Source organism: Sitophilus oryzae, unplaced genomic scaffold (genome assembly GCF_002938485.1).
Source record: "Sitophilus oryzae breed Bouriz unplaced genomic scaffold, Soryzae_2.0 scaffold_490_pilon_pilon, whole genome shotgun sequence".
In the NCBI taxonomy this organism is placed as follows: domain Eukaryota; kingdom Metazoa; phylum Arthropoda; class Insecta; order Coleoptera; family Curculionidae; genus Sitophilus; species Sitophilus oryzae.
In genome coordinates, this window is record NW_022147074.1 from 279770 (window position 1) to 296980 (window position 17211).

At 32.4% G+C, this 17211-nt stretch overlaps 1 protein-coding gene and 1 long non-coding RNA gene across 4 annotated transcripts in view; one reads left to right on the forward strand and one right to left on the reverse strand.

Moving 5' to 3' along the window:
- LOC115886483 (bone morphogenetic protein receptor type-1B) overlaps window positions 1–17211 on the forward strand; it is a 233300-nt gene that overhangs the window by 168707 nt on the left and 47382 nt on the right. The gene's annotated exons all lie outside the window — the stretch shown is intronic.
- The window catches only part of LOC115886485, a 57364-nt gene continuing 50076 nt past the window's right edge, over window positions 9924–17211 (reverse strand). The window contains exon 6 of the long non-coding RNA XR_004050900.1: window positions 9924–10140. This is a non-coding gene — a long non-coding RNA (uncharacterized LOC115886485). The remainder of the gene's footprint in view (window positions 10141–17211) is intronic.

A 17211-nucleotide genomic window follows, 5' to 3' on the forward strand; every position in this document is an offset into this window, starting at 1 on the left:
GTTAAAAGTAAAGTGTTTTGGTGTATTGTGGTGAACTAGTGTTTTATTTTGCAGTGTTCTAGGGTTTGGAAACTATAGGATTCACGAGAGACTAATTTTCTGAATTGATAGTTCACACAAAAGCAGGTCATACCAAATAAACTTTTAGTCATGTCTAAACGCTCTCCAACCCAGTGTGAGTACATATTTATATCAATGTAAAATCTCTGACGAGGGGTAGGGGACTCAAAAAACATCCTAAAAGATTGTTTTTTGAGTCCCCTACCCCTCGTCAGAGGTTTTACATTTTAGAATATGTCCATGTCTGCTTTTATTAGATTATACTAAGGCATTTGACACCTTGGGGCATGGTCTTTTACTGGCAAAGCTTCATTATTACGGGTTTTCGGAAAATGTTGTGGAACTGGTTGGCAGTTATTTGTTTAATAGATAGTCGCTCAGTCGGATGGTTTCTAGGGGTGTACCTCAGGGTTCCATTTTGGGACCACTCTTGTTCCTTATTTACACCGCTGGCGCTGATTGAATCTTAGCAAAACTCAAATGATTTGTTTTGGTAGGGTACCCTTAGCAAAGGGATTATCCATTAAACTGAATAACGAAATAATCCATCCATTAAAAACTGTCAAGAATTTGGGTTTGGCTATAGATTGTGATTTGAGATTTCGAAATCATGTCAATTCGATTGTGCAGAAAAGTTATACAGCATTGAGGGGATTGTATAGGAACAAAAATATTATGAGTCAAGCATTGAAACGTAGCCTATGTGACAGTTTGGTTCTTAGCCATGCCAACTATGCTGACATTGTCTATGAACCTTGTCTTGACGTGCACTCCTCTTCCAGAATACAGAAGATTCAAAATTCATGTGTACGTTTTATTTGTTCTCTGGATAGAGGGGAGCATACCTTGGCTTAAAGAATTGAAGTGGCTTAATATGTATGAACGCCGTAGACTGTATTTGGCTACCTTTGTACACAAACTAATTAGACACTCGAAATATTAATCAGTTATATCTACCTCAATATAAGACCTCTTTATATCGACGATCATTTACGTATTCTGCGGTCTCGTTATATAATTCCCTACCAAGTGCTTTAATAGCTAAGTCCCTCGGTTCATTTAGATCGGGGTTCACAGATTTATTATTCCATAATGTGAGTTGAGTATACTTTTTGAAACCAGCCAACTATGCCGCTCCTTGGCTCTCTCTTCATCAACACCAATACATGCCTGTTGCCTTGTGTGTTTTGTTCAGGCGTTTCTAAATTGTTAATGTGTTTTCGTTTATAAGTTGTTATTGCATAATGTGCTTATAAGTATTAATTGTTCTCTATGTGTGTTACACTAATAGTTTTGTTAATACTTTATATTTTTTTGTATTTTTCATTGTTTTTTTTTGTTATTATATTGTTGTGGTCCTCTTCAGAAGGGCCAACTTGTTGAGGGTCTTTTCGGGTGTGGAATTAATGTACACTGTTGTTTTTTAATATAACTTAACTTTAATTATGATAAACTAATTACAATAGTTACTCTGAGGGAAACTGTGAGAATTAATAATGTTTTGAAGAGTAAAAAGAGAGTTGAAGAGCAAAAGTAAAAGAGTGTTGAGCAAAAGAAGTATGTGACTGAAACAGGGTTTTAGCAAAAGAGATATGAGGGCCTGTCTTGCAGTTCCTTAAATAATATCTAAGCTACAGAAATGCCAGAGGCGTACAGTACAATTTTTCTATCCTTAATCTAATATTCAGAGCAGTGGACGACACTGCCCTAAACTTACATTGTTCAGATAGACAGACGTCTGCGAAAGCTATATAAATTTATGATCAAAATTCCCAACAGTAATAGTTAAAGTTATCAATTAGAATTATATTGTAGGATCGTTTATGACCTCAAAGGTATTAAGGTTTTTATTAGAGATGGGACATTCCTAAACTAATATTACAAATTTGATTAAAATGAGGACGGGATTATAACACCTCCCCCCTAAGAAAAATTTTTTTTCATAACAAAAAAAATTAAGAGAAAAAAAAATCGTCAAATTAAACAATAAACAATACACACAATAACTACACTATTCTAAGAGTAAAAGTTTGAAAATAAATAGAAAAAAAGTAAAAATACACTGAACATTTTAGTCTTTAATTAGTCCATATGAACCGATGGTGTTCTAGTCGAGCGTCGACCACTTAAGTTCCACGGCTGAATGATTACTTATGAGTCCACTTCTTCCAGCTTCTTCCAATATTTGCTCGAATTGGGCCTTCAGAGAGGGCCCTGGGCTCCTTGGTACAGCATAGTAATCTTCTTAGCAGGTTAAAGAGTCCACACCATTTTAGAATATTATACAATAAGATGATCGTTACAATTGAACCAATTGCTGATAGTCCAACAGTATACCAGTGTGAATGTTGCACAATAAATGGTTTCTTCAATTGTATGTCTAAAAGATCGTCCAACTGGTTAAGCTTGTGATTAGCGAAGTTCAGTTCATCCAATTTTAAATTTGTTCTCTTCACTGGCTCGAGATTTGATGGGGTTAAGTTAAGTTCTTGAATTCTTATAACTTGAGGATGCTTGCATATGAATTCGTTTTCGGTGGTTTTCGTACAACTTGATAGATCCCACATCGCTACGTAATATATCTTACTATTTTATTACTGAATTGATTAAAGAATTTTGTATTTATATTTAAAAATTGTTAATTTAAGTTAAAACTTGTGAATACTGGCTTTAAAATTTTGAATAGTATTTGAAATAATTCTTATTTGTTGTTTCATAGTAAGTCGAGTTTCGTAATTAACGGTAAATAGTTATTTTATGGCTTGATCATAAAATTTTGCATCAGGTATACAAACCATCAATTAAAAGCGTATGAAGTGCCATTAAAAAGTTCTCTTTTCAAATTATTATATCAAAAATTATTATCGAGACCTGTATCTTCATTACTTATGACATAATTTAAAAGATCTTTAATATGCGTGAGAGAGCGAATTTAGTTTATCATTATAATAAGATAAATTTAGGTGTGTGAAAAGAATGATTTCAGAACCGTATATTTTGCATTTCCCAATTTATGGTAATATATTCCCGTTTGTCCGGGTAGATAAGTTATATGATAATTAGAAGTGTTAGAGGGTAATGGAAAAAGTACAATAAGGTATAAAAATAAGGCGAACATTTTAATCTGAAACAAAGGGTTTTATCATGTTAGTATGATAAATAATATGTCTTTTCCCAATTTCAATTTGAACATTTTTTTCATTAAGTACTTTTGTTATTCTATACGGGCCTTTAAAATTAGGGGATAATTTTTTGCTTAAGCCTGGAGAAACTTGTTTATTTAATATATAGACTAGGTCATTAGGTTTGTAAATAGTCGTTTTAATTTTTTGATCGTAAGATTCTTTTGATTTATTTATATTTTCTTTAGCTTGAGTTTTAAATCTGTTTTTATTCTCGGTAATGGGTAATGAACCAACTATATCAATCGCTAATCTTTCGAAAGCCTTTTGGCTGGTGGATGTAGTTTCCATAGGGACCTTATTTGGTTTATAATTAGTTTTATTTATTTGACACGAAGGACAGCGTTTAATATATTTTTTAATATCTTTCTTCATATTGTTCCATTTATAATTTTCCTTAATTCTCTTATAAGTTCTAGTATAGCCAGAGTGTCCGGCTAATTTAGAATCGTGATTTTCTTTTAATATTTGTTCAATCTCTTCCTTAGTCTCAGGTTTATACTTTTCTCTATTAATGACACGTACGTTAATATTCGTATCTTTAAATAAATAATGAATTATTTTGTAGTACATAGATTTTTTTAAATGTGTACAATAAAGTGAAATGTCAGGTAAATTTATTCTTTTCATATCATCTTTTATTAACTGAGTTCTTAAGTTACGTAGAGAATAAAATACATCCTTATAGCTTAATTTATCAATATGAAAATGTTTTGTAATCATTAAATAGCATAATTTATTATGATTTTTTAATTTGTAAATTGAATGTAAGTTAGGAGATATTATCTGATTAATATTGTAGTCGAAATTATCTTTAATATGTTGTGAAAATGGATTATCTTCGTCCAAATCTGAAGAAAAATAAATAGCAGCAGGTAAATTATCAAATAAATTTGAGTTTTTAATATCAAGTTTCAGGGTAATTTCTGAGGTTTGATAATGATATTTAATAAAATTTTGATAATTGTCGTCTTTAGATATTATATTAATGTTGATATTTCGTGATAGAGCATTTACATTAGAATTTATTCTGCCTTGTTTATAAACAATCTGAAAGTTTTGTTGTCCAGATACATTTTGTTTTTTCGGATATCTATAAGTTTTAACGGATATTGCTTTTTGATTACTTAAATTAATTTCGTTGTTCATAGTTTGAGTACAAGTTAATTTATTGCCAGGTAGGTGAAAATTATCATTAAATTCCGTACATAAATTTAAAATCTGTTCGTTTTCCTCAATATTTAAATCTTCTAGTCTAAGGTTTTGATTTAATAATTTATTTCTGCTAAATAAATCTGATGAATTAGTAAAGATGTTAAAAGTTTTAGCATTATTAATATTCATTTTTAGATGTAGCGGAAAAGGTAGCGAGTCAAGAAAAAATAAATGCTTTTTTAAATCAATTTGCGCGTTTTGTGATTTAATAAAGTCGTATCCGATCAGACCGTCATAAGGGACGTTTGTTTTCTGATTAAGAATATGGAACTTTATTTTCAATGTATGATTCCTAATATTAAATGGAATTATAGTACTACCCGCCGTTAATACAGGAGAATCTGTACTTAAACCGTGTAAGGTTAATTTCTCGCTAGGAAAAAATTTAGTAATTTCAGGATTTAACTTATCTAATTTGATTAAAGATACACTAGCACCTGTATCTAATAAAAATCGAAATGTTTTATCTTTATTATTAGAAAAATCAGACTAAAAATATAGAGTTATTATCGTCACTAAGAATTTTTAAATTTGATTGAGTATCTGTGAATGAACGAATATTTGATGCTTCATTAGGTATTTGATTAGGTATATTCTGATTCGATACCCTTTGAAAATTTTTATTTTCTATTTCATTAGAATTTGTGTTTTGATTCGATACACTGAGAGAATTTTTATATTGTAATTTTCTACATTCTTCTATTGTATGTCCGTACTTTTTACAATATTTGCATTGTTTAATATTATTATGTCGACTATTTGAAGAAGGTTGATTAAATGTATGATTAAAGTTATGATTATTAGAATTATTAGAATTGTTAACATGAACTCGGTAATTTCCATTAGATTGCGGATAATTTTTACGACAATTATTTGTAGAATGCGAATTGTTACGACATATTTTACAGTATTGGTTGCTTTTATTAGTTTTTAACATATTTAATATCCTTTCTTCACAGAGGGCAGCATTATGAGCCTCCTTAATGCAATTAAATCCTTTATATCTTAACATTTGTGAAATTTCTGGTATAGAATGGTAAATGAATCTGTTTAAAGTTAAATCGTGTATAGTTTGAGTTTTACCCGGTAATTCGGCATCGTTTCGACAACTCTGCTTAGCAGAAGAAATTGTACGATGGTTTAAAACTTCTAAACGTTGAAAGAAATCATCTACGGATTCATTAGAATTTTGTCTACAGTTATTTAGCTCTTCTATTAATTGGACATAATGTTTTCTCTCTTTATATAAATCTTTTAACTTTTGTCTTAGGTTCTCCCACGATTCGAAATTTTGTGATGTTAGTTGCTCTTTTGCTGTACCTGATATTCTTGATAATATAAAATATAATAGAGGTAATTTTTGATTTTCACTTGCTAACTCATTAGCACTATTACAATTTGCTAAAAATTGACCTAATTCGTTTCTATTACCGCTAAATCCGAAAGGAATCAACCTACATATGAAATCTAACGATAGTGAATCGATATTTGAATTGGTATTCATGATGAATTTTGTTAATAAATTTAGTTAAAAAATATCCCTTAATCTAATATTCCAGGCAGTGGACGACCTGCCCTAAACCATTGTTCAGATAGACAGACGTCTGCGAAAGCTATATAAATTTATGATCAAAATTCCCAACAGTAATAGTTAAAGTTATCAATTAGAATTATATTGTAGGGTCGTTTATGACCTCAAAGGTATGAAGGTTTTTATTAGAGATGGGACATTCCTAAACTAATATTACAAATTTGATTAAAATGAGGACGGGATTATAACAATATTTATACATTTCATATATTAATTTAAGATAAGGTAGTAGATATTCATATTATGTAGATATTCATATTATTTGTTAGGTTATACTATAATGCTACTCGGTTAACCAAGCAGTTATTTACTGAACTTCGCCGAGGATTATTAAAATAAAGACATATTATTATTATTATTATTATGTGATTAAGCTTGACCGGCACAACGTTGCCCACTTTTACATATTTTCTTTTAATCAAAATATTTTAGGAAACAAAAATAAATGAATTATAAATATATAAACAGTTATTATTTACATCAACAAAACTCACCTTCTTAACAGCACTTATAAGGGGCATTACTCCCGCTTTCCCGTTCAAAATATTCTAATAAAGTTGCGATGAGGTTTTTACGGCTATTAAGCTTGTACACTTCGCTCTAAAAGAGGTTCCAAAATGAACAGTGTTCGACTGCAAGGTCTCCTAGTAAACATTTTTAAGCTTAAAGTATCACAACACTATTTATTTAAACCAAAAACTCGTAATACAAAACTAAAGTGTCAGAACGAATGACAATGTCAGGAAATAAATAAATAAATGCGGCAACTTGACATTTTTTAGAGCAGAGCTACCACCTGAAACCCCAGCGAGAAATTTAAATTCCAGTTAGTCAGCACGGCGTCGAATATGTCCATGGTATGGCAACAATGAATTTAAAAATCGCGCCCTCGGTTACATAACTAAAAGTTTAATTGATATCAAATATATTAATATTGTTAATAAAGCCTCTCAAAATACTGCAGTTATCATCTAAACATTAATAATATTTATGATGCAACTATATTGTTATCCGAGTTATCCGTTATACCATCCGAGTTATGTTTTATCTTCATGGAATTCGGTTAAATATAAGTATTGATCATTTCTAACGAAAATTTGTCATATGATATTTTTAACCGAAATAATTACCATTATAAGACGCATCTCTAATTAAAATTAATAACAATGTCCGCCTATTAACCATTATTATCGATTTAATATTTTAATAGCTCGAATGCAAAACTGGCCTTTTTTAATCACGATTCGTTTTTTGACGAGCTAATCGTCCTATCATTTAAACGAATACACTGCCAATTAGAGATGAACAATTTACCGGTTCCGTAAGCCTATTAGATGCAAAGCCCGACGCTTTTCTACATAGGTGTAATTTTCGGCTTATATTAAACAGATAGAAAGAACTCGGTGCCTAAATGACATTAGATAAGTGACTTAATATTTGTTTTGATTCGGCCCTAATTGATCAATGAAGCGTGTGCATCGATCATTGTCATTTTTTATAGACTTTTTTAGATATGATTTTTTAGACGATTCGTGCGGTGCAATTCATGTGACAGCAGTCGTTATTTACTATGATTGCATTTTAAATATTCAATCAATATTTTTCAGAGTCTATAATACATTTTAAAATATAATCATTTTGTAAAAAATATATTTCTTTTTGTAAAAATTGTGATTAAGTTGTAGAGTACAATAAAAGTTAATTAATTTTTGGGACCTTTCGTACATTTGATTTTTGACAACTTTATGTCATAGTATAGTATACAACTTTAGTTGGAATTTCGAACGTGCTAAATAACGAATTCTTTCACTTAACCAAGGGACACGTTCTAGGGTTCGTTCGCATGTAATAAAGTCGAGAAATATGCATTTTTTCTGTTAAAAATTCGGAGCCGGGCCGGTCCGAGATGGGCCCCGAAACGTGTAGATATGTTGGAAGTGAAGAGCGCCAAGGCAGCCACTCGGGTTTCATATCAAGATTCCATATGGCAGGCCCGTGACCCATCCTCCCTAACTCTCCGACCGTAGTTTATACGTATCTCGTTCCCGATCTCCTTTTCTGGGTTCTCCATAGGCGTACCACTAGTTTTTTATGTAATTTATTTCTTACGTGAATTTTTTTCTCATTTTCAAATATTCTTAGAATAATTCTTGCAATTCTCTACAAGCTAGACACAAGCCATCATGCAGCAACTACACTATCAGACAAAAGTAGAGAAACTCGTCGAATTTCAAAAACCTCCAATATTTAAATTAATGTTTGTTTTAAACATATTTCCTTTTAGCAATACCATCATTTTTCGCCACATTCCAAATTTATCTTATCAGGTGTTTATTTATAATATTGACCACATAAAAATTGACCATACTTAATAGTTATTTGCTTAAGGTAAAAACTGTTGATATTCTGGCTTACATTTTTACTTAATATGCCACGCGGAAAATATTTGTTTGAGGATCTTCGCGAAAAAATAATCAACGCACATCGGAATGGTGTACGGCAAATGGACATAAGCACAATGTTTAATTTGCATAAGTCTGTCATTAGCAAAACGATTTCCAATTTCAAAACTCGCAATTCCTTAAAGACTATTAAAAAAAGTGGTCGGCCAAGGAAAACAACGAAAAAAAATTAAATGATAATTAATTAAATCGCCTTAACTAATCCGCATAAATCGGCAAATCAAATTTTGAGTGAACTACCTGGTGTCAATATAAGCTCTAGAACCGTTCAAAGAAGGCTAAGGGAAGCAGGATTATTTAGCAGAAGAGCAGCCAAAAAACCACTCATCAAAAAATATTTACACTGGTCGACGAATGACTGGAAAAAGGTCCTGTTTTCAGATGAAAGCAAATTCAATATATTTGGATCCGATGGTATATCGTGGATATATCGCCCAGAAGGGAAAATATTTGATCCAAAGTATACCAAGGCTACTGTAAAGCATGGCGGTGGATCTTGCATAGGGTTCCCAACTTGAGCATCGGCGATTCCGGGACATTTATTTTTAAGCTTTTAAATAATTGAAGCAAGACATTAAATATTAGAAAATTAAATATATTATGTGTGTAGTACACTTTTTTAATTTCCAGGTCCCGGCCAAGGTAAAACTTTCGCCGGGACAAACTTTCTGATTCCTGGTTAATCCCGGTTAAACCGGGACGGTTGGGAACCCTAATCTTGCATAGTGTGGGGATGTAATGTATGTGGGGCATGTCATGTAATAGAAGGAACAATGGATCGATTTCTGTATTTGGATATCTTAAAGAAAGCGATGATTCCGTTTCCTGACGATAATTTGCTTTCAACCTGGATATTTCAGCATGATAACGATCCAAAGCATAAATCGAAAGTCTTACAAGAATGATTTTTGTTTGAACAAATTAGGGTTATGGACTTTCCTGCCCAAAGTCCAAACCTTAACCCCATTGAAAACCTGTGGGAGGAACTAGATCGCCGGGTAAGACGAAGTCACATTAGCAATAAGAAAGATTTAATAAGAATTTTGAAAGAGGCCTGGAATTCTATTGAACCAGATACCATAAGAAAACTATAGGACCCTCTATAGCTAGACCCTCACGGTTACTCCACCCATTATTAATTTTATTAGGTTAGCAACAACTATGTACTTGTAATTTTTATATAATTTTTAGTTTCTCTATTTTTGTCCCTATTCTTTTTTATTTAACTGAATAAAATCTTAAGTTTTCGTGAGACATGTGATTATTTCATTTAAATAAGAACTAGTGAAGTATCTTTAATTTTAACAATACATAAAATGGTATCAGTCCCTGCGTTAACAAAAAAGACACAATTTTAAAAAGTTTCTCTACTTTTGTGTAGAAAATAATTTTTAATTTTACAGTTACCTCTTTGCCCTCCGTTTGATACGCCCTTGCCTCCGAATTCGTAATACACGGTCAGTCTTAAAAACTGTTGAATACCTGTGGCGCCTTGTGTCTGGCCTCTCGCCTGGTTCCACTACTGAATAAAAGAACGCCATAGACCCGACCATCGCTGGTACAAAGAGGGTATTATGCTTGTATGTGACGAGACTGCTATACGGGGTGTTAACCACTGCCTTTGTTTTTCCTGAAAAGAGATTATCCATATTTTTAAAGCTTCTAGAATGACTATGTTAACTTTAATATTGATTCTGCAAAGAAATTAAAGTTTAAAATTCCTTTTGGTTAGAGATTATAACATTCGGGTTAATTCTTTCTTAAAATACTTTTTTGATAGTGTCAACAATAATTAACATGCCTTTTTGGTGTACTAAAAACTGAAATATAAGAAAAATATATTAAATAAATTTAGCAAGTTGCGCAGTAGATTTATTTAATGCTAACACACACTAGCTAAAAAGAAGTTTCGGATTTTTTTTCACTGATATAATTTCTGAAAATTTCATGGGTGATATGGCAACAAATGACCTAAATTCATTAATCACTATAGAGAATAGATATCTTAAACAAATTAATAAATGTTGTTTGTATTTATTAAGAAATTATAACAAAACGCTATTATTTGATTTCCTCTGTTTTATCTTTAGCTTTTGATTTGGCTTTGTGGTATTGTTTCTGACATCATCAACCATGCAATTGTCTCAAATTTAATGATATTTATACACAGACACAACAAAAGCACTTGTTCCAACCTTAGGTTTATTATTTTTGCATACTAAAAGGGCTGGCAAAGGTTAGTCTTGGGTCGAGATTTCCGTATGTAAGAAGAGTACAATGCGTTTATAATGTACTGAACAAAGAGAGACCAGTAACCACGTTGCCAAACGTATGAAATAAACCGAGAAACTGTGTACATTGCTCAGAGACGTGGAAGGGGATATAGCAGATTTGTCGCAGTTGACCGGTCGACCCAATCAGTACTTCTGTCTGCTCTGTCAGTACTTAAAGCTCTAGGGAAAGGTGTACATCATGCGTTCAGCTTCACGATTTAATTACGTCGCGTGATACTTTATTTGTTTATTTATCAACGAGTCGTTGTAGTTTTCCCTATAGCTTGAAAATTTTTAAGTGCAAGCTAGAAACACTTGCATTTTTGGTAAAAATAACTGGAATTGAGTTGGTGTTCGATAGTGGTCGCGCTATTAGAACTCTGAATTGAAAAATCGATATCTCGAAATCTATTAGAAATAATTTTAATTGTAGTTTTTTCAAAAACTTGCTTAATATTTCTGCTGTATTTTCTTCGTTACGTTCTTAAAAAAAATTACACGATTGCTGAAAATTGCTATGCTCTAAAAGTAAACGGATGAGTTGTTTACAATTTTTGGATGAAAAAAAAACAATCTTATCGAATTTTTCTTATGTAAACATATTGTAAAAGATCCGATCTTCAAAATAAAAAAAAATTCAATATCTAAAGTGGTTCTTGAGTTATGGCGTGTTATGTGTTACAAAGTTAAAGAGATTTTAAATTATTGGGATTACCGACGTTTTCTCGTTATAAAAAAATGACCCCCTAACGATATCCTTATAATTCCATTTCAGATGCTCAGAAACATGTCTAGTGATTTTATCTAGTTATCTTTTCGAAAAAAAGTCTTTTAAAAATAAGGGGTTTGCGATCGTGATTTTACTTTACTTGAATTGATTAATTACTTACGCATTTTTCTCACTCCGACTTAATAAGAGCCTTATGCAATTTACTTCCACACATGTAAATACCGACCCAAAAGTAACAGTTGCCAGCACGGTATAGCCAATATTTTTTCAATATTTAAATTTTCCAGCTTCTTACCATTACTGTGTGATAAAACAGGCTTTAATTTTGACAGTTAAAAATATTCGAATTCCAAGTACTGCACACCTGATCTTGAAACTTCTTAGTCAGAACGTATTTATACCATATTCTATTAAAAAAGTAGGTCAAAATAACTTCTATTAGCCAGAGATTTTTTCTTACAAGGTTTTCAAATAAGAAATCTTTATATCTAATGTTCGACGATAAGAATACCAACCAGATGAGAGTTCTTTCTTAAATAAAATCTTATTCGAAGGATGTTTTATTTATCTCGAACGGGGGCACAAAGAAAAAGTTCCTTCCATTGTGGACGATTTAAGATTTTCTGAACCGTATCAATCGGTCGATCTCCGCATAGCCCAGCCGCAAGAACTCGAAACAAACCAGTAGCAGCGCCATAAACTGATAATAAAAACCAAAAGGCACAGCGGAGAATGTCCTCTGTATGCTCAAGGATATCACGTATGAAATTATATCCAAGTTTTTCTATGTCCAATAGCCGAAATATTGTGCAGTGTTAGCATTTTTTTGTCCCACTTTTAAAAGGCTGTATCATTTTTATTTTTGGAGATAGAGCATTCTTAAGAAAAAAGAAAAATTATAGTTTTTTCAGCCAAGTTTTTTAACACGTATTACCAAAAATGTAAAAAAGATATTCTAATACATAACACAAGACAGGAAATAGTAGAAGAATAAATCTAGAATGCCACTTTATTTAAAGAAGAAAACATTCGACCAATGTGTACTACCAGTTATGACCTATGCATGCGAAACCTGGACACTTAAAACGGACATTATAGGGAAACTGCAGGTCGCACAACGCTCAATGAAACGAAATATGCTGGGGATAACCAAGAGAGACCGTAAAAAATAGAGTGAATACGACAAAAGACCCAGGTAATAAATATCATCCACAGAGTCAAATCTCTCAAGTGTCAATGGTCAGGACACCTGGCAAAAAGGGTGGACAACAGATGAACCACAAAAATTACAGCATGGTACCTAGGAGGAACTAAGAGACCTAGAAGAAGACCGAACCTGAGATGGGACCATGATATTAGAAAATTAGCAGGGATAATTTGAGCCCCCATAGCCAACAATAGACAAAAATGGGTCCAACTACAAAGAGAGTATCTAAATATGCTACACCATAATTGGAAATGGTTGAATAAGCTGAAAATGATGATGATGATCCAAAAATGTAATACGCAGTCAGATGTTACAGTTATTGGTACATTTTTCAAATAGGATACTAATGATGAACAAGTGCAAGACATTTGGTTTTGCCCTTGCAGTTAATAGTAGTCTTGGTCTTGATCTTGTTAGGCTGCAGGGCCCAGGCTTAGTTTTGATCTTGCTGCAAAATTTTGCATTTTTTTCCTATTAAAAAAAGTCTTTTTGATAGATTTTTACTAGATGCATTTTCTTCTTTAAATCGAATGCATCTTTAACCATCAAACTCTAAGCTCGCTTGATCATAAACTATTTAGATGATGCGGTACATGGTTCGCAGCTGAGTGGGGGTTGGCAAATTATTACGTACATAATTATTAACCGTTATAACTTCATTCGCCGAACCAACTACTATAAAAATTAATTCTAATGAATCCTGCATTACTTCACAAACTGGTTTTGGAAAACTTATTATCTATTCCTGTACATATGTAAAAAAAACGTGTGATTTATCTTGGTGTCGTTAGTCTCCTAGGTGCATGTATACACACACGCGTATGCTCCTTCATATCGACCACAACACATTGTCCACTTTGTGGGTGTAATTAAAAAGTACATGTTCTCTCTGCACGCCGTTTGCATAACCGAGTTATCTATCCATAGGAATGTTCTATTAATATCGATGTTTTTTGACAAATGTATCGATATACAGAAAAAACCCGAGTAGTTTAAAATTTGTCACTATTTTCCGAAATTTTCAATGTACTTTTTTGTATTCAAGGCTGTGTGCAACTCAGTTCTTGGTTTGCTGCAATATTTTAGTGTACTGATTTCTTTCTCGATACTTATATACAGGGTGGCGCCTCTCATACGCCGCGGAAGCTCCAAGGATAACGGTAGTTTATATCGAAATGAAATTTTGGCAGCATACATATGTAGGCTAACTGAAAGCATTTTATAAAAATTATAAATTATATACAGGGTGTCCCCAAAAAAAGTTACAGATCAAAGTTGTGTTTTTTCTAATGGAACAACCTATATATTAATTGATTTTCGGATTCTAGGAAAAAAATAAAAAAGAGTTTTATTAAAGAAGCATATACCTAAAATCTAAGGATTTTGACATATTTCACATTTTGTGAAAATGAAGAGTAAATTTTAAACTTAGATAACAGCTACCTAAATTTTAGTTGACCTTGTATAGCCTGATATTTAACTACAGTAACCATTATATGTTAAACCAAATTGAAATTTGACCCGAAAAGTTAGGGTGAGACAAAATTAATATGGAACATTAGTCACTTTTAAAAGCAAGTTACTCCTTTATTTTAAACGGAACACCCAGTATATTATTCTACTAGTTGTTAAAGTTGGACTAATTAGACAACTATGTTGAAGTAACGTCACACCACCTAGATTTTAACACATAATAATGATCTATTCAGATCAAATCATGTAACTGAAAATATTTAGCAAAATCTTTGTTTGAGGGGTAGGCAACCTTAATAGTATTTTGAAGAGACATAAATTCTCCATTGAATATCGGAATAATATACTGGGTGTTCCATTTAAAATAAAAGTAACATGCTTTTAAAGGTGACCAATGTTCAATATTAATTCTGTCTCACTCTGTATTAACTTTTGGATCAAGTTTTAATTTGATTTAAAGTACAATAGTTAATTTAACTACATATTAGACTATACCGGGTAAATTCCAATTTAGGTAGCTTTTATTGTAATTTAAAAACTGTTCTTTATTTCTAGAAAATGTTAAATATGTCAAAAATCTTACATTTTAGTCATATTTCTCTTATAAAACTCACCTTTATTTTTAAAAAACATAACTTTGACATGTAACTTTTTTTGGGGACACCCTTTAGACCTCTCTATATTTTTAAAAAGTGTTCTGAATTAACCAACAGCTCATAAAATGTCATTTCAATACAAACTGTCGTTCTCCTTGGAGCCTCCGCGGTGTATGAGAGGCGCCACCCTGTACAAGAAGTCTGAAAATATTCTAAATTTGCGAATCTTCAATTTGTGACAAATACAAATTTCAAAACATCATGAAATAATTGTCAAATTTAAGAATTTACGCATTGGGAAAATCGTGATTTAAAATTTTTATTTATAAAAAATATATTAGAGATTTGAAGGTTTATAAAAATATCGATATCGATATTTTTATCGAAAAACACCATCTCTATTTCATGGTCTGGAGTGGTTCTGTAGCAACAGTTCCCATTGTAACGGTACCGAGCATGGCATTTCGATAGATCGATCGTCCAACAATAATGGCGAATTAAGTCGCCATTGTGGCATTGTTCAAAAGCGATTTACGACCAACCGCGGCCAAGTTTATAACTCCGATCTAAACAACTCGTACGTATTTTCTCTCGATTTGGTACCGGTCACTGTTTACTTTAGGTCCGGCTTCTGATAAGTGTTCTTGCCTCAGTTTCTTGTTATCGATTTGAAATCTATGGAGAAACGACATTTTTTTCCAATCTAACTACTTTAAGCTTTGTAGTATTAAAGTAACTAGTGAAGTAACACGCCTATGATATTTTTTTTTTAAATAATGTTGACAATTCATAGTTTACAAAACTTTTTAGTACCACAGGTTCATACTCCTGAAATTTCCATCTCTTACGTTACCTACAGTACACAATCAATTACAACAATTAATTTTATTAGTACCAGTAGGCATTACAAGTAATGCTTAAAAAAACTCATTGTACTTATTTTTAAACACACAAAAACATATTTTTTGAAGTTATTTTCAACCAAACTGTAAATATATTTGGGACAACTAATACACCGCTCGGGATCTCTACCACCAGAAATCAACAGAAGAATTAAGTTGGCATTGAGTACTTATGGAAAAAACTCAATCATAGTCAAATCTAGAATGCCACTCTATCTAAAGAAGAAAGCATTCGACCAATGTGTACTCCCAGTCATGACCTATGGACGAGAAACCTGGGCACTTAAAACGGACATCATAATGAAATTGCAGGTCGCACAGCGTTCAATGGAACGAAATATGCTGGGAATAACCAAGACCGTAAAAGAACAGAGTAGATACGACAAAAGATCCAGATAATAGATGTCATCCCCAGAGTCAAATCCATCAAATGGCAATGAGCAAGACACTTTTTTGCATTAAAATATGTTGCACTTATAGTAAATTTTACTCTTAAAATTTCATTCGAATCGCACTAAAAGCATTTGGAAGAAAATGATAATAAATTGAAAAATAAACGAAGACTAACGTCCTGTAGCTATGAAACAGGGCAGAACCGGACCTGTATTGATATAAGAAATAAATTGTATTTTTACATGAGGAATCTCCCCACAAGAGATGGCACATGTTCTTTAAAACACCCTGTATACGATTAAGGAATGCAAAAGTTATTCCGAACCAGCGAGTGTGTCTTAAGGCGAGCTGTTTTCATCTAAACCCGATAATTAATTGCTTATTTAATAGTGCGTTTTAGCGTTATCGCCGAGGGTTGTTTCGAGCCGAAAAGAGGCGTGCATTGCAATTAAAACTAACGACAAAATGCAGAAATAAACGCAGGATACGATCGATCCTTTCTAACCGCATTTCGATCATATCGGAATGGCCGATAAATCGAGTGGCTTGTTTCCCTTTTTTTCTCCTGCTTAATCGGCCGATAAACGGGATCATTCTTGGTTTTATTATATTTGCGTGGAACACGTGGTTGTGTGGTGGAATTGGTGAAGATATTTTCGATGCCCGCGTGAGTAGTATCGTTATCTTCCTAATTGAACATTTCAAATCAGCTGGATTATCTCATAGAGTATTATTATTTGAATGTGTTTATTATGAATATAAAGCTGAAACTCCGGTTTTGCATATTATGTATTATCCCTCATTGTCTCTTGACGATTCCATATTTACTTACAACCTGTTTTAAATTAAAACTGTTTTCAAGTCTGTAAGTAAAAAATGAGAAAACACTAGAACACCTCATCACTGAGTGCGCCGAGACGACAACCATTCGTGCTATAAACTTTGGTACGACTGATATCGAGGATGGAGAACTAACCTCTGTAAAATCGTCTCAGATACTGTTTTTTCTATCCTTTCCTCCGAAATAGATTCAGCTAGCTTTCAGCCTCTTCCATTGTGGTCTTTCAGGTCCAGTTTGTCTCTGATCCTTAAGGGGCGTCCAGACCAGATGAGCGAGCAGGAGCGAG